We start from the raw sequence: 18,553 nt of genomic DNA, 5'->3' as shown, positions 1-18,553 counted from the left end.
CAGAAAATGTGTGCCTACAGAATATTACATTTAAGAGAGAAGTCTGTGTGGGATGCCTACAAAAGCAAAGACTCCTAAAGCCAGAATCACTATGGAAAGAGCCCACGTTCCAGGTTCAAATCAAAAAGAATTTTATTTTTTCAGGACACCCACAATGTGTCAGACTCAGTGGCAAGTTCACATTAATCAAGCTCATGAGAAACTAACCTATAAAACGTTTGCTGATGTATTAACGCAAGTGAAATAGAACTTCCAAAGGTCAAGAATATTCTTGTCAGCTGGTCAGTACGTCCTGATCACAGTAATAAAGTCTTTATGGAGAGCAGAGATAATCAGAATATTGCTTGGTGAACAAGGGCAATTAGGAAGATGATTATAACAGTTAGCGTTACCATCTTGTGATGGTCTGAGGCAGCCATCAGAAATATATGTCCCTCTCCTTGGACAGTCCTGAAATTGATATTCTTGCTCTTTTATTACATTAACTCCATACAGAACTTCTATCTTCACTTACCATATTCTTATTTCTCTTTCAAAATGCCAGAATAACACGGATTAGATTATGTCTTTTTTTTAATATCATTTGTATTTCAGTACTGCCTTCCTCAGTTTATACCCTAAGTTACTTGACTAAATTTCAGCAATGCCTTTCTCATTTTGATTTTATTTAGGGAAGTATTTTCGCATAACTATGAACTGTCTTAGCACGGGGTTGTTGTTGGTTATTATTTTTGCAGATAACTGCTTTCATATATTACATGTTTAATTTCAATTATCTTAAACTATGAGGAAACAATTTACCATAACCAAGTGTGTGTGTACATTTTTTAATAAAGCAAATGGTTTGAAATGTCCAAGAATGTAAATGAGGAAAATTGAGTAGAATGGCTTATGTACTTAGCCATATTTTTAAATAAATATAATCTATGTATTACGTATACTTGAGACACATAGTTAAGAAATGAGATACATGTCATGATTTTGAATACTTCTACTAAACACTGAAAGTATGCAGACCTAGCAAGTTTTATGCAAAGAATAACTAACAAATTACCATAGCTATTTATTTTGATGTTTAAAATTTTTACTTACTAACATTACCCCATAAAAATGGAAACCTGTGATAAGTCATGCTCTATTTATGCAACCTTTAAAATTTTTCTTTATATAGAAATATCAGATTTGTTAGCAAGATAACAAGGAGCCTCTGTCTCTAGTTCTGACACTAAAACATTAATAAATTTTGAGGTTGAATGAAAAATATCTGTATTATCAATAACTTTCAGATATTAATTTCTAATTGGCAATAATTATTTTATGAAAAAACTAAGTAATGCTTATGCTTAGATTCCCTCCATCACCATGTAATATTATACAGGTTGTTTGAAATATGATTAATCTAAGGGTGTCTGGGTGGCTCAGTTGGTTAAACATCCAACTCTTGTTTTAGGCTTAGGTCATAATTCATGATTGTGAGATTAAGCCCCATATTTGGCAAAGAGAAAAATCATTAAACTGTATGGCTAATCAGTTCTGATTTCCATGAGGATCCATAGTTGATGCTAAAAATGGGGGAAGGGAGGAGTATTTATGATATCCCAGGGTCTTCATCAGAGTGATTATTGATGCTTCTGTACCCAGAGAGCATGTTTAGAAGGCAATTAAAGGAACGATGGCATAACAAAGGTGAGTCAACTAAGAGCTCAGAACATTGAGGGATGAGCGTCTGGGTCTCCACACAAGGACAACAATCCTTGCTGGCTCAAGAGCTATGTGAAGATAAGGGATGTCCAGCATCAGTGGTGAAAAAGGCACATGATTAAAAGCAGTTAGTGTCTGTACCAGCTACAGCAATGAGGACTACAGCTTCTTTACTAATCTTCTTTCATTGTTTGTAAATATGGCTGCCAGCCACCACCTTGAATGAGACTCTAGGTGATAGCCTGGATCTAATAAAGGGTTAGAATGTATCTGAATGGGACAATATATGTACTGTATTGCACACATTTAAGAATCACTTCAAAATCAAATCCTTTTGCCCTATCTATTAATCTAGCCAGTGCTATAGCAACTATTTCACTCGGGCTTCTATTAGCTTTACACAGATGTAAAATGACAGTGCCCTGCACCAGTCCTGCATTCCTGGATGCTTACTTAATGCCCTGGGTCTTCTATGACGCTGAGGTGTGGCCACCCATGGAAACCTGCTTGGAAATCACCTATAGCCCAAATGTGTGGAAGAGATAACGCCCTATGGGAAACAGTCTTGATTGTAACTCCTGACTTACAGAACTATAAGATACTACATTTGTAGTGATTTAAGCCACTAATTTTATGGCAGTTTATTACAGCAGTAGAAAACTAATATTCCACTTGACCCACTTTATTTACTGATCATTTTCCCCTGACCATTTCTCCTTAACCAGACTGCAGTTACCTTCTCTTTCTCTCCACATTTTCATCTCATTGATAGTGGTAAAATTTCAGATGCTACAACCTAGCATTCTAGACCCTTCATGGTCGAAACTTTGCTCATTTTTCTATCTTTACTCCTTCAGCTCCTTAAATTTTAATACTCAAACCCAGCAGATCTGGCAATGTACTTATCGACCACATCTTTAGAATGTGAACTTCGTATGCCAGGGCCTTTACTCCTTTTTTGCAATCATCATCAATGTGCATTTCCCAATATGAATAGTACCAGGACATAGGAGGAACTAAATTAATTCTTGTTAAAGAGAAAATATGAATGCTTTCTTCCCCTATAGGTTTTTGGTTCTCTCTGTGCATAATCTCCTGCCTCTTACTCACTACATACTAACATGCTAGCAAGACTTTAAGACTCAATACCAATTCAGTCTAGTCCATGAAGCCTTGTACTCCAAACTGATTTTTTTCTTTTTCTGAAAGTTAATAGTATTTATTTCCTACTTTATAAAACAATACTAGCCATATCCTGTTTTGGATCTGTATGTCTTGTCACCACAGTTAAATTTAAATTCTCTGATGAATATATATGAATAAAAATACATGGATCCTGACATCAGGAAATGTATTCTTAAACCTTATAACAGCACCTGGGAATGAATGAACTGTGCTCTTAGTTTGGAATCAGAAGATATGGGTGCTAATTCCACCTCTACAAGATGTGAGGTTTGGGCCATCACTTAATTTTTCTTGGCTGTGTTGCTTATATAAAAAAAAAATGTATTAAATTAGAGCAGTAGTTTTCAAACACTTCCTTTCTTCAAACAAAATCATACCTAGAAGATCTATATGTAAAGTAGGTAAATAAAAAATATTCTGGAAGAAGCAGGAAGGGGGCCCAGATCCCAGTCAGCCCAGGGCTTCCAGGCCCTTTCTTTCAGCAGTACCTGAAGTGTCTCCCCACAACTCTTGCATTCACTTGGTTTGAATATTCATGGATAATGTGATCAAAATGCTGCCTCCAAACTCTATAATTTTAAAAGTACATACAATACTTTTGTTCTGGAATTGACTTACAGAATTACTACTTTATTTAACAACTGGACAGTTTATTTTTTATGTTGATTTATTTATTTTGAGAGAGAAAGAGAGTGCAAGCAGAGGAGGAGCAGAGAGAGGGAGAGAGAGAGAATCCCAAGCAGGCTCTGCACTGTCAGTGCAGAGTCCAGTGCAGGGCTCTATCTCACGAACTGTGAAATAATGATCTGAGGTGAAATCAAGAGTCAGACACTTAACCAACTGAGCCACGTAGGCACCCTTTGACAGTTTAGCTTTTAAAATTCTGCTTCTAAAGTGACAACTCTATAGTCCTAATATTTTCCATTTTGCTTAAATGTTGTCACATATCTTGGTTCACCTTATGACACTATTGTAAAATTCCTAAAGAAACCATAACTGTAAATAGCAAAATTAACCAGAGGATCAGATCTATTAGGACACATATAAAGAAGATATATTACAGGGAATTAGTTTATGCAATTGTGGGAGGTGGCTACACAACTCTAAAATCCATAGGGCAGGCAGTCAGGAAGGAAAGAATGTAGGTCTCAAGCAGAGTGGAAGTCTTCTGCCGTGAAGACACTTTTTAATCTGATGTAAGATTACTTAGTTCGCGGGGCGCCTGGGTGGCTTAGTCGGTTAAGCGTCCGACTTTCGCTTAGGTCATGATCTCGCGGTTCAAGGGTTCGAGCCCCGTGTCATGCTCTGTGCTGACTGCCAGCTCAGAGCCTGGAGCCTATTTCAGAGTCTGTATCTCCCTCTCTCTCTGACCCTCCCCTGCTCACGCTGTCTCTCTCTCTCTCTCCTAGAAATAAATAAAAATATTTAAAAAAAAAAGATCACTTAATTTGCTTTTGCTTTTGTTGCCTGTACTTTTGGTGTCATATCGAAAAAAACCATTGCCAAGACCAAAGTCCTCTTAGAGTTTAATAACATCAAGTCTAATGTTTAAGACTTTAATCCATTTGAGGTTTATTTTTTTTGCATGTTGTAAAATAAGGACTCAATTTAATTCTTTTGCATATAGATATCCAGTTTTCCCAAAACCATTTGTTGAAGGGATTATCCTTTTCCCATTGTATATTCTTGACACAATAGTTCAAAATCAGTTGCCTGATTATGTGTGGGCTTATTTCTGGAATTTTATTCCATTTCATTAGTTCATGTCTGTCTTTATGAAAATAAAATACTGACTTTATTACTATAATTTGGTAATGTGTTAAACATATATTTTACCAGGAAATGTGAGATCTCCAGCCTTGTTCTTCTTTCTCAAGATTGTTTTGGCTATTTGTTATCCTTTATGGCTCCACATGAATTTTATATTTTTAAAATTTCTATTAAAATGCCATTAGAATTTTGATAGGGATTGAGAATAAAGTAGTATAGAAAGTATGCTGGATGGGCCAAAGGTAATTTTCCAGTTTGGTATATTGAACCCTGCTATGGAACATTTCACAGAATTCCAGAAACAAACAAACAGCAAGCAAACACGGCTTCTCAACAAAGATCACACACACCTCCAGTGGAGAATATTTACCCAAATTAAAGGGGAAAATGGTATCTGCACACTGTAAAGTTACACTATGTTCTAAGACAAATAATGTTTATCATCATGTACCAGAAACATTTTCTCATTCTGTTACTGATTTTCAAGAATAAACAAAAAAATATTTAACAAAGAAGAAACAAGTCACCTTGAATAGAGAAGCTGTGATAAAAGAACTAGTATCATGTTTGATGGCAGAGGATAAGGGGACATTATCTTCAAAATCTGAAGGGCAAGTATAAATCAAGTCTTTTACAAATAGCTAATTCAGAATGCACTGGTTTTGTAGAATAACAAAGAGTTATCCTTCAAGCAAAAATGAACTCAGAAAATACTGAACTTTTAAATGTTTTAAAAAAGGAATGTGACTGTATTTAATGGATAATTGTCAATTTGGATATTTAGCTTTTGAATTCACCACCTATTTTAAGGTGAGATCTGTCTTGGGTCTCCTCTACAGATAAAAGATATACAAAGGATATTAGTCATTTCCTTTCCCAATGCCCCTACAGCTGGACTGTGGCCAAGATACTCCTATTCAATATTGAATGTAGCATCCAGTGTAAGGATATTTAGATATTTCCATGGATACTAGGGTCAAGGAAAAAGTAGTTTTGAAAGGTGATAAATGTCCAAAAGCCTGGAAAAAAATATGTAAAGGCAGCAAAGTCCATCATCATTGCAATGTGTATCAAACTGTTTCAATGATCAAAGCAGTGTCAGATATCCAGCTGCCAAATATATTGTGAGAATATTGGTCATATGGCAGCATCTTGTCCATCTTGACTTCCTTAATCACTGTCTGAGACTAGTTCTCTAAAAATCCTGTATTACTTTGAGATACTCAATACCATTAAAATAAATGCTTTCTCTCCTTATGTTACCCAGTTTCTATTGTTTGTAACCAAGAACTTTCAAGATGAAATAATAAAATTCAGTTAACCAAAACATGACTCAAGATCAATAACTTGAATTTTGAAAAGCTAGCTATAATTCAACAATTCTTTTAGTTTCAAATTAGTTGAGTTTTTAAATTAAATTCAAATTAAGTTTACATGTACTTAATAATTTAATTTTTAAATATACACTAACTATATTCTAATATATAGAAATACTATAGTATTTCTATAAAACAATTTCTTGTATCTTACAATTTGGTTTTGTATTTGTATTTATCCTTAGAATGATGTGGAAAAGTATATACATCTTCTATTAAAGATTATTATTTTGGAATGTAGAGTTGAGCTCATTGTAGGAAGTATTTTGGTACTTTTCTATATTGCTTGAAATATTGTAAGGCACATTTATAACTTTTATATAAATAACAAAAATTTTATTTTAAAAAATTAGAATGTAAGATTTACATGGCTTAAGGCAAATGATATTTACAAATTCTATATTTCTCTAAAGGGACGACCTGTTTGTCAACAAAAAGGATCTGTGATAGAATGGTAGTATGCTGTAGTGAAAAAGGCACTGAGATCTGGAATTATTCCAGTTCGTGGCTGTGTATCCTTGATCTCTTGGTTACTTTCATAGAGTTTTTGTTTCTGTGTCTGGAAAATCAAAGAATCTAAGAATCTCTTGGTTCTTACATGTTTTCTTTTCTTTAAGTTTTTATTTAAATTCCAATCAGTTAACATACCTTGTAATATTAGTTTCAGGTATAGAATTTAGTGATTCATCACTTACACACAACACCCAATGCTCATCACAAGTGCCCTCATTAATAACCATCGTACATTTAGCCCAACCCTCATCCACTTCCCTTCATCAACCCTCAGTTTTCCTCCAAAGTTAAGAGTCTATTTCATAGTTTGCTTCTCTTTTTTTCTCCCTATTTTCATCTGTTTTGGTTCCTAAATCCTACATATGTGTGAAATCATATGGTATTTTTCATTCTGTGACTGACTTATTTCACTTACCATTATAGTCTCTGGTTTCACCCACATCCTTGCCAATGGTAAGAATTCATTCTTTCTGATAGCTGAGTAATATTCCATTGTATCTAAATACCACATCTTTATCCGTTCAACAGTCAATGGACATTTGCACTCTTTCCATAATTTGGCTATTGTTGATAATGCTGCTATAAACATTGAGGCTAACAAACACATGAAAAGATGTTCAACATCACATATCATCAGGGAAATACATATCAAAACTACCTCACACCAATCAAAAAATGGCTAAAATTAACAGCATAGGAAACAACAGATATTGGCAAGGATGTGGAGAAAAGGGAACCATCTTATATTGTTGGTGGGAATGCAAACTAGTAGTCACTCTTAAAGGTGTGGAAGTTCCTCTTGGTTCTTATGTTTAAAAAATTCTATTGCTGGGGTTCCTGGGTGGCTCAGTTGGTTAACTGTCTGACCTTTTATTTAAGCTCAGGTCATGATCTCATGGTTCATGAGATTGAGCCCCACATTGGGCCCTGTGATGAGAGCACAGAGCCTGCTTAGGATTCTCTCTCTCCCTCCCTCTCTGCCCCTTTTTGCTTGCACACACTCTTTCTCTCTCAAAATAAACTTTAAAAAGCATCTGTTATTACTGTATAGAATTAATTATAAAGTAAAAAAAAAGTTCTATAGATTGTGCATACTTCTGTATGTAACTTGTACACATATCTGATAAAAGTATCTTTCAGTCAATGGCGCATGTCTTTTTGGTCTCTTGTTCAAGAAGTTTGGGGAAGAATTTACCACAGCTTTGTGTGAATTTGGTCCCATATTTGATGACTAAACTTCTTTGATAAGTCTAATTTCAATCAGCATTTAATCAAATACTCCCAGAAAAAAATTAATACCTTACTCTATTTGCCAAGTTCCTTAGAGTTTTAGAGAAACTGCCCTTAACTTACCAAAAAAAAATTGACATTATACTTAATATAGCAAATAACATGTCAGTACAGTTTAAAGCATTTTACGTATATTCATTCATTTAATCTTGAAAATATTACCATTTCTCTTTTTTTAATGAGAAAATTGCCCAATGTCACATAGTTGGTAAGTGGTTGAACACAAATCTGAACCCATGCAGCCAGGTTCCCGAATCTTTGTCCTTATCTACTATGCATTGCTCTCCTTGGAAACTCGTATCTGACTCAGGTCATCACTAATGAGTATTCATAATGTCAGACACTGATAGGCAAAGAGATTCAACAATGCATAATCCCCTTCCTTCTTCAGGTAATTTGCACACTGTTTACTTCTTTTTTGAAAGTTTTTCTCTCTCTCGCAGTAGTAAAATAAGTCTCACAAATTTTTAATATTTTATACTAAGCTACCATCACTTCATCAGCTCCATTTACAACACTTCCACAGCATAAGTATTTCACTCATGTCAGTCTAATTTATTTTCCTCCTTTATACACAATTTGTTTGCTTCTTCTCTACAGTATCCAACAACCATATCTGAAAGGTCTTCATTGTTTCCATATCTGTCTGCTCTATCTTCCAAACTGAAGGAGCATTCAGTTACCAATATATCCACCTGCATCCTCTCTTTAGGAATGGATCAGTTGAATAGACTTTTTCAAGTTTTTAATTAATTATATGTCTCATTAAAGCAGCTTTTAAATTGGTTCAGGTGCAAGAGTCTATGTACTTGTGTTTGAACGTGTGTTTGTGTTGTGGGTGGGTGGGTGAATGAGAAAGGGAGGGAGGGAAAAATTGAGTGATCAGAAATATTATAAATTCTTAAATTATTAAAAGATTTTATTCTACTCAATAGCACCTATTAGAATTGACTACCAATATTAAAATCATCCATTCATTTAGTAAATATTTTATGAAGTGCCTACTAAATTCTATAAATTTCATATTATAAAATCAAACTTGATTAACTATTAAGAACTTTGAGTTCTCAAAATTAAGGATATATCTATAGCTATATATCTTCATAATATCTATTTCAAAGGCCCAAGGCTTTTACTCTTAGTCATAAAATGCTGATTAAATAATTAAACATTTAATAACTAATTAAAAATCTATGCTCCTGCTTTTATCATATACCATTACTGTATTCAAAGTTTTATATTGGTTAATATCCATATAACAGAAATATGCCAACTAGAAGCCCTTAAGAATCTGGTCAGTGAGTGACATGTCAATGTGCCTTTGTGAAACCCACTCACTCATTACATCAGTTATTAAAATTTCACTTTGTTTGTATTACTTTTTATTCTTAATTTAAAAATAAAATATAAGCCTATGTTTTTTGGATTAACTAGTCAGTATTCCTCACATCATTTTCTGGATTCTGGAGGGTACATTTTGGAAGTTGGCTTTTTTTTTTAAATTAATAGATTAATTAATAGAAATATTTCCCAATACAGTTTTTCTTTAACCGTCACTAGTTATGGCATCATTTGCCATCCAAAATTATCCTTTGAATTGTTCAAAAGCAGTTGATCACTTGCTGGTCAAAAACAAAAATAATGTGTCTTCCAAACGTATAGATTTAATACATTTAATCATGTACTAATGGACAAAATTGAGGAGTTTGGAAGAATAGGATATGTCCACATAATAACAACAGTCCCACCCTCTTTCCATTAACCTAACATTTTAAACAACAAGGAGCACCCTTTGGTGAGGCTATCTCTAAAGAAAACTAGTTTGTGTAGAAATGGCAAGTGCCTCAAGTGCAATGACCATTTGCTATCCAAGATCAGGTTTGTGTTGTGAATTTGAGACTTAGGCATTGTGGATGGAAAAAAACTGTGCCATCGTTTTGTGGAGTATTTACAGAAATTCCAAAGAGAATCTGTTAAATGCAGATATTTATCTATGGGGCACCTGGGTGGCTCAGTCAATTAAGTGTCTGATGATTGATTTTGGCTCAGGTCATGATCTCACAGTTCATGAGATGGAGCCCTGTGTTGGGCTCTGCACTGACAGTGCAGAGCCTGCTTGGGATTCTCTCTCTCCTTGTCTTTCTCTGCCCCTCCCCCATTCATGCTTTCTCTTTCAAAATAAATAAATATTTAAAAATAAATAAATAAATTCAGATATTTACGTTAGAGAATTAGAGCTTCTCTCTTGAAGATGAAAAGTCTTCAAACCATAAAAGGGAAAATATTAATTTTTAAATGAATGATAAATGAAATTTATATACTTCTCAAAAAAAGAAATAACACTAACTCAAAGTACTAGTTTGTCCACTGATTCTAAGATTGTGTTCCACATGGTTTTAGTAGGGATTTTGTGAGAGAAACAAAGCTTTTTGTTTAAATCAATTAGGCAACACTGAGTTGAGCAAAGTTAAATAGATGCCCTTCCTACTGGGCTGCTCAGATCCTTTAAGATTCTACCTTATGAGTTTATAGGAGGTGCACATTGGCTACTGTAGATCAGCACACACACAAGATAAGACAAGGCAGAATCTGACTGATTTGACTAGGAAAGATATGACAAGAAACTTTTAGACTCCGTTTATTATTTACATAGTGAAAGGAAGATTAACCAAAGGTACTAGCTTCCTGGAGCTTATCCCACACACCAAAAAGGATTTGAAACAAAAGGAGCCAGATAAATTCAGTGAGTTTTGATGGACTCCATTGCTGAAAAGCAAACTCTGGACTATAGCTAAGTGGTTTTATCTTCTGCATTCTATATTCTATGGCAAGTAGACCCCAAACCTCATCAGAACCTGGTAGGTGATAAGAAACTGTTGATAGCCCCTCAGGGGACATAAGTAAGCAAATTGGAGATAATCTTGTAGTAGCTCCTTATTAAGGCTTCCATCCCTCATGAAGAATCCACGAGGCATTCTGCCAAGACTCAAGTTAACTGTGTGGTTCAAGCCCTTGCCTGTGTGGTTTACGTGGATATGTGCAAGTTAAGCAGGGCCCATGGAAGAGCTGTCCCCTTCACAGCACTGTCCAGATGTGTTTGACCATGGAACTCTTCTTTTTCATAAGAATTGACATTCTTCAGAACAAATAAAGAATGACTAATGTATTCTAAGTCTGACTGATAATCTGACTATGTCCAAGATGGTCTTGAGGGTATAAATTAATGATTAGAAAGACCTAGGAGAGGCAATGCGAGAGAACATGAGAAAATAGCATCCAGCTATAATGGTTAATTTTGTATGTCAATTGAATTGAGCTAAGGGATGCCCAGACTGCTGGTAAAAATTATTTCTGGTGTGCCTGTGAGGGTATTTCTGGAAGAGGAGCATTTGAATCAGGCCTTTGGACTGGACTGGAACTCACATCATTGGCTTCTTGGTTCTCAGGCCTTTAGGTTAGAACTAGAACTACACCACTGGCTTTTCTGGCCTCCAGCTTGCAAACAGCAGATCACAGAACTTCTCAGCCTCCATAATTACATAAGCCAGTCCCTCATAATAAATTTCTTTTATATATATATATCTTATTGGTTCTTCTTTCTCTGGAGAACCCTAATGTGGCAACCAAATTTAGAGAGATGTGAAAACCAAGGGAGAGGGAGAGAAAAGTGAGGGGAGCAAGCCACATAGAAGTGAGGAAAAGCTTCTGTCCCAGAGGAGAAGAGTAGAAACCTGGAGGTTAGCAGAAAGCTTCAAGCAGGTGGGTCACATATGCTACGGATAAGGTTTGTGCAGGCAGCCGAACCCTTCCAAGCTCCACTTACTAACATGAATGAAGAAGTCCCAACTATACTGCTATGTAATAGTCTGGCCTGAAAATATACTTAAACAGGCATCTGCCTATTTACTAAGCTCATCTTTCTACCTACCACTCTATGCCTCTCTCCTTACACTATCTTTCAACAATACCGAAATATGCATCAATTCCTAAATAGACCAGGCTCTCTAATGTTCATAGGAATTCATTTATGTTATTACTTCCCCTTGAGATGGTCTTCCAAACCACTGCTTCTTGCTTACCTGGCCAAATCCTGCTTTGTGTTCAGCTTTTGGCTTAGGAATATATTGGGGAAAGCCTTTCAGAATTCACCCCGATCCTACTTGAGAATCTGATCCAGTTGGGAAGAGGAGGGAGTCCAAAGAAGACTCCTAATGCACCCTGCTTTTGCTTAATTTAGTTATTATTATACTCACTAGTTGGCTTGTATATTTGCCAAACTCTTTCACTAGATTATATAATTGTTCCTTATTCATATTTCTGGCATGGTACATAGTCTCTGATACACAAAAGGTACTAAGGAAGCATTTATTAAGTACAAGAATTGGGTAGGACTAACTTTGTACTCAGGCAACATTTATTGCCCACCATTGCACAGGATAACAAGGACTTTCAGTCTTTGTCCAGGGATCGTTCGGTATGAAAGATCTGTGCAAATCAGGTTTTAGTAACCATAGAAGAGAATAATCCACAGGAAAAATTAAGAAAAATGTTTTAATCCAACTTAAATATAAAATTCTTCAAGTGATTCTGAGTTGGATTAAGACGTTCAATATTTCTGGGGTGCCTGAGTTGGTTGAGTGTCCGACTTTGGCTCAGGTCATGATCTCATGGTTCGTGGGTTCAAGCCCTGCGTCAGGCTCTGTGCTGAATGCATGCCTAGAGCCTGGAGCCTGTTTCGGATTCTGTGTCTCCTCTCTCTGCTCCTCCCCCACTCACGCTCTGTCTCACTCTGTCTCTCAAAAATAAATAAATGTAAAAAATTTTTTGAAAAGACATTCAATATTTCTAGCTTCTTACTAAACTAAATCACAAATGCTTCAGGCACTTATTTAGTTTGGTCAAATATTATGCTTCAGCAATAAAAAAGCTCAAGGTGATACAGTCAATATTTATCTGTGTTGTTATGATATTCTGGGAACATCAGAATATTTCTCATTTTCAAACTGTATTTGAAGCTACTATAAGTGGATTTAGGATCTGTTGAAGTCTTTAATATGAATGAAGAATACCACATGTCAAGTCTCCTTCCTCTAATTCTTTCTGGTTACCAGACCTTCAAGCTGGTTCTGACCAACCTTGTAACTACGTTATAAATTACTAAATGGGTTTGAGAATAGAATTTACTCCTTTAAAACTATCCAACAGCCCGTGAACACTTGGCCACTCTCTCTTCCTAACTCCAAAGTCCTATGCCTGGTGATGCAAGTGGGTTTTGTTTCCTGTCTTCAGTTCAGTTTCCTAATGAAGAGATTAACCCTGTTCTTAATTTCATTTGCTTGGACTGGGTTTAGATATGCCATCTAAATCTTATCAATCATTTCTCATCTTAATTCTCCAACCCAAAACAATATAATTATTTCTCCATATGCGCTCAGAGATTCTTATTTGAAGGTCTGGTTAAATGAGTTTTAATACCATTAATCTTGTCCCCTTGTCCACTGGCCCACTGATGAAAGGCCAACATTCTTTATTACTACAGTTAATGGAAACTGAATTTTAAATTATTTCCAAGATTAATCCTAACTCTCAAATATATAAATCACTTTTCTGTATCTACCATCATTTATATTTTCCTCCCCTGACTGAGGATAAACCTAAATCAGAAGCTCTTAAAGCATTCAACTTTTGTTTTGGATGTGTCAGCCAATAATAGAAGACAAACATGTAAGCCACCTGTTTTCCACACAACTGTCAGTCATAGAGATAGAGACTTTCTTAATAATTGAACCACACAGGTTTCTGAAGGTAACTTCCTGAGATGTTGTGGAATGAGTTATTCCTGGACTCATCTGGCCACTGCCTGGCCTCCTTTCAGAGGACAAATCAAGTAGCAGAGTTAGACTGAGACGTCCTGAAGGTACACACCACAGAGATATTTCCTTCCTGTCATGACACAGGTTTTTTGCTTTCAATCACAGTTTACTCAATTGGTATATCCTTTGCTGTGTGCCTTTGGAGTTCTATCTGTTCCTCACATTTTTCTATCAAGTCCTGTCTATTTTCATCATTACCAAAGACTTCTGAACTGCCTTTGTTTGATCATACTCACATACACAAATCATTCTCTCTGAAACTTCATCAAATGGCCTTTATGTATCTATGTTTCTACCAACATCTTATTCATCATTCTTTACATATTGTCTAAAAGGATTCAGGCTTTCTCTACACCTCTTCTCTTTTCTTTCGGAGTCCCCACCAGAATCCCCCTTAACATCCATATTTCTTGCATGTACCTCAAAACTCTGTCCATTACCCTGTTCCAAAGCTACTTCCATGTTTATAGGTATTTGTTACAGCAGCACTTCACTCTTGCTACCAATTTCTGTCTAGGTAGGGCTGCTATCACATAATACCATAGACCAGGTGGCTTATAAACAACATAAATTTCTTTCTTACAGTTAGGACGCTAGATGTCCAAGATCAGGGTACCACTGTGTCAGGTTCTGGTCAGATCTCCCTTCTGAATTATAAGCTTATTTTTTTAAGTTTATTTATGTATTTGTTTGTTTGTTTGTTTTGAGAGGGAGAGAGCACGCATGTATGCACACAAGTGGAGGAGGGGCAGAAATTGAGGGAGCTAGAGCAAATCCCAAGCAGGCTCCACACTTAGTGCAGAGCCCAATATGGGGCTCCAATTCACAAACCGCAAGATCGTGACCTGAGCTGAAGTCAGACACTTATCCACTGAGCCGCCCAGGCGGCCCTGGATTGCAGACTTTTTATTATATCCTGACATGGTGGAGAGCAGAGAAAGGAAGCAAGGTGGCTTTTGACTCTTATAAAAACACTAATCCTATCCATGAGATCTCCACCTTCATAACCTTACCTAATCGTAATTCTTTCCCAAAGACCTTACTTCCTAGTACTATTATATGGGGGGGGGGGTTAACATTACAATTTTGAGAGAACACAACATTCACTTTATAACAAGACCACAGATCAGACTGAGAAAAGATCAGACTTACCATCAGAGGCAACTAAGAACAAACCAGGAGTTTCAGCAGCCTTGTACTTCAGCATCAGATATCTTCTGGAAAATATGAGGATCCATATCCTAGATCTGAGATGAGAAACACACAAGTGGGAGAAGAGATCTACCACCTAAATGCTCTTTTTTCACAGAGCATATAATTAATGCTTCCCCTCAATAAGCTGCTGGAATTATAAAAGTTTTTCACTTGAGCTAAATCAGCCAAAATTTTGGGAGTTGCCAACTAGCTTTGTTATATTAAAATTTTAAAATAGAAAGATTCAGTGCATTTGGTTCTGCAGAAGCAGAGTATTATGTGATCAGAGCAAGGAAAGATTTGGTAGGGAAAAAAGAAATACAGTCCAGGCAGAAAATTTGTATTTCCTTGGGCTGCTTCTGAAGTTTCTCGTATCAACTTTTTAGGTACACTGCCAATAGGCAAGTAGTATGTATTTCATTTTATTGTTTTTTCTTTGAATAACTACAATCTCAATTTCCACAGTTTGCATCTAAGTTAAATCTATTCTGATTTGATTATATTTTTATACAAAGAACAGACAGATGTCTTAATAAAATATGACCAGATGGCTTATAGACAAAGAAGTACCATCAATTTTTGTATACAGTTTAAAAATTGCATAAAACATCTGTAGACTAGTAATGAGTTCTACTATTTTTCCATTTTGTGTACAATATTGCTCAAAACACATAATTAAATGTGCATTTTGTTAATGAAATATTCTGACTCAGTCATTAAAATAAAGTTTTCACTTTCAAAACTGTCACACTAACATTTATTAATCTGTTGTTTCATTTATCTCAGTTTTCAAATTAAAATTAATCTGTATTGATCTGCTCGACATACAAAATGGCCTCTTCGGGGAACTGTCATCATCTACCTGACATCTGCCTTCCACTGAAACACTACTTTGGACTTAATTAAAAAAATATATATAGACAAAAAACAAAAATATCTTTTGAGTAATAAAAATGAAGAGTAGTAGTTCCAAAGAGGAAAGAATACTCAAAAACATTCCATCCAAAAATTATATAAAAATATGTAATATATACATTGTAATATCTTATATATAAATACTATATATAATACAATAGAATAGAATAATATATTTTATATATAATGTTTTAAAATAAATAAAATATACCACTTTATAGTGATAATTCTAAATGCTGACATTTGTAATTGACTACAAGTAAAACTGATACATTTTAAAACATGTGCAATGGCTAAGTAGGTTGCTTTTTTTTTGTTTATTCTCCATTCTGAAAATTTGAAATCAAGCACTTCTTTTCCATACAAATACCCTTACCTATAGGTAAGGTGTAAAATCTCATTCAAGAGACGTTGAATCCTTATGAAAGGTGCCTACTATATACTGAAGATAGTATAGGTCATTTAAACTACCAGTTTAAATGGTAGGTTCTCCTACCAGTTTATAGGAGAGTGTTTACAAATTAAGGGCACAAAAGATTTTAATATGAAAAATGGTATGGATTAACTTAGTACAAAAGAATGTTAGCAAATATCTCATCAATTAAAACTCAATATTTTTAAAAAGATTTTAAACTTCAATAAAAATGTACAAGTAGCAACGGTGCCTGGTGGCTCAGTCAGATAAGTGTCCGACTTCAGCTCAGATCGTGATCTCACTCTTTGTGGGTTGAAGTCCCACATGGGGCTCTGTAAGGACAGAGAAAGCTCAGGGACTGGAGCCTACTTCAGATTCTGTGTTTCCCTCCCTCTCTGCCCCTCCTCTGCTCATGCTCTGCCTCTCTCTGTCTTTCAAAAATAAATGTTAAAAAAACTATAAATTAAAAAAATAAACATAAAACTAGCAAACACATAAAATATACAATTAATAAGTTAAATTATATGTACACCCCATATTTATTAGAAATTCTGTGGAATTTAATATTGATAGTGGAACTGGAAAAACTTGAAACAGAGCTCAGATGATAAGAATTGACTGGTTTTCTGGATGGATGATTGGTTGTATTCTTGTTCTGTCTGACATATACTTAATAATATAAAGCAAAGCACTTTGGAATTTCTGGCAATTGACAATTTTAAAAACAATTTTATAACACTTGATATTTTAATTTGTGTAATTTTATTTACCACATGGCATCATGAGAGCCAAATATTTTGGCCATTTTATAAGCTGTGCTTTTTCTTCACATTTCCATAAAAGTGCTTTATAATTTATTTACACAGATCATCATTAATTTCACATAGTGTTTATCCATTGTATATAGTGGATTATATTTAGAGATTTGCTATTTTTAACAACTTACTTGAATTATAACAAGAAATTGTTTTTTTTTTCTGATGGATGAGAAAACTTAGACTGTAAATAATTTTAGTATAGCACTTTATTCTACTTTTCTTGCAAAGAAAATCCACTTGTGATTTTTTAAAGTATTTAAATATTTGAAACAGTGTGGCTTTTCTATTCTTATTTATTTATTTATTTATTTATTTATTTATTTATTTATTTAGTGCATAAGTAAGGGAAGGGCAGAAAGAAAGGGAGAGAGAGGAGGAAGGAGAGAAAGAGAGGAAAAAGAAGAGAGAGAAGGAGAGAGAATCTCAAGCAGGCTCTGCACCATCAGTGTGGAGCCTGATGTGGGGCTCAAACTCACTAACCATGAGACCATGACCTGAGCAGAAACCAAGAGTCAGAAGCTTAACCACCTGAGCCACCCAAGCACCCCATGGCTTTTATATTATAAATAGCATCTGTTTCTATTTCTTTTTCTAGTTTCCCTCTTAAAAATTCATGTTGGGAATCTGAATAAATATTTTAACCAAAAAGTACAAACTATCATTGATACCTAAAACCACAAAATTTCCTTCAGAGCAGATTTATTTTTTAATTTTAATTTTTAAAAATTTATTAAAGGTTAAATAGGGTTTTAAAAAATATTTATGTATCTTTAGAGAGAGAGAGAGTTAGCAGCAGAAGGGAAAAGAGAGTGGAAGACTCAGAATCCAAAGCAGGCTCCAGGCTCTGAGCTGTCAGCATGGAGCCTGACACAGGGCTCAAACTCACAACCGTGAGATCATGACCTGAGCTGAATTCGAATACCCAACCTACTAAGCCACCTAGGTTCCCCAAGGTTAAATAGTTTATAAGCTCTAAATTTTTTATTAAAATTACACCTTAATGGGTGAACTAAGTAATTCAAAAATATATCATATATTTATATATATTTATTTAATTATTATTTATTTAATTAATTGTTTATGATCATTAAGGTTAAATATTAATTTTATTTATAATGTCATTTGTATATGTAACTTTATATACATATGAAATTTTAGAAAAGATTAGAGTCATGAAATAAGTTCCTAAAAAGCTATTATTTCTATACAAGTCTCAACATAAAGAATCATCAAAATGTGATTGTAACTTTTCTTAAAAAAATTAGATTGTTATAGTTGATGTTATTTGGTCCATTCTAAATACATTGTTTATGCTTCACAAGAACCATTTATTGGAAAGAAGATATGTTCATGGAAACTTAGGCAGGAAAGTCCCACTGATTTCATTACTTCATTTCAAAAATGCAAATTCTAATGACAACCAAGGCTCCCCAAATCTTGGCTCACTATGACACTGGAGAAAATAGTACATTAGGCTTCAAAGTCTATTCTTTGTTTTGTTTT

At 34.8% G+C, this 18,553-nt stretch overlaps 1 long non-coding RNA gene across 1 annotated transcript in view; it reads right to left on the bottom strand.

Annotated features, from left to right (window-relative positions):
* The window catches only part of LOC120226788, a 182,906-nt gene that overhangs the window by 34,400 nt on the left and 129,953 nt on the right, over positions 1-18,553 (bottom strand). Inside the window, exon 3 of the long non-coding RNA XR_005527090.1 lies at positions 14,861-14,955. This is a non-coding gene — a long non-coding RNA (uncharacterized LOC120226788). The remainder of the gene's footprint in view (positions 1-14,860; positions 14,956-18,553) is intronic.

The sequence above is a fragment of the Hyaena hyaena genome, unplaced genomic scaffold (genome assembly GCF_003009895.1).
Source record: "Hyaena hyaena isolate Hyena2069 unplaced genomic scaffold, ASM300989v1 scaffold_1829, whole genome shotgun sequence".
Taxonomy (NCBI): Eukaryota; Metazoa; Chordata; class Mammalia; order Carnivora; family Hyaenidae; genus Hyaena; species Hyaena hyaena.
The sequence above is the reverse complement of the archived record's forward strand: the minus strand, read 5'-3'. Positions and strand labels throughout refer to the sequence as shown.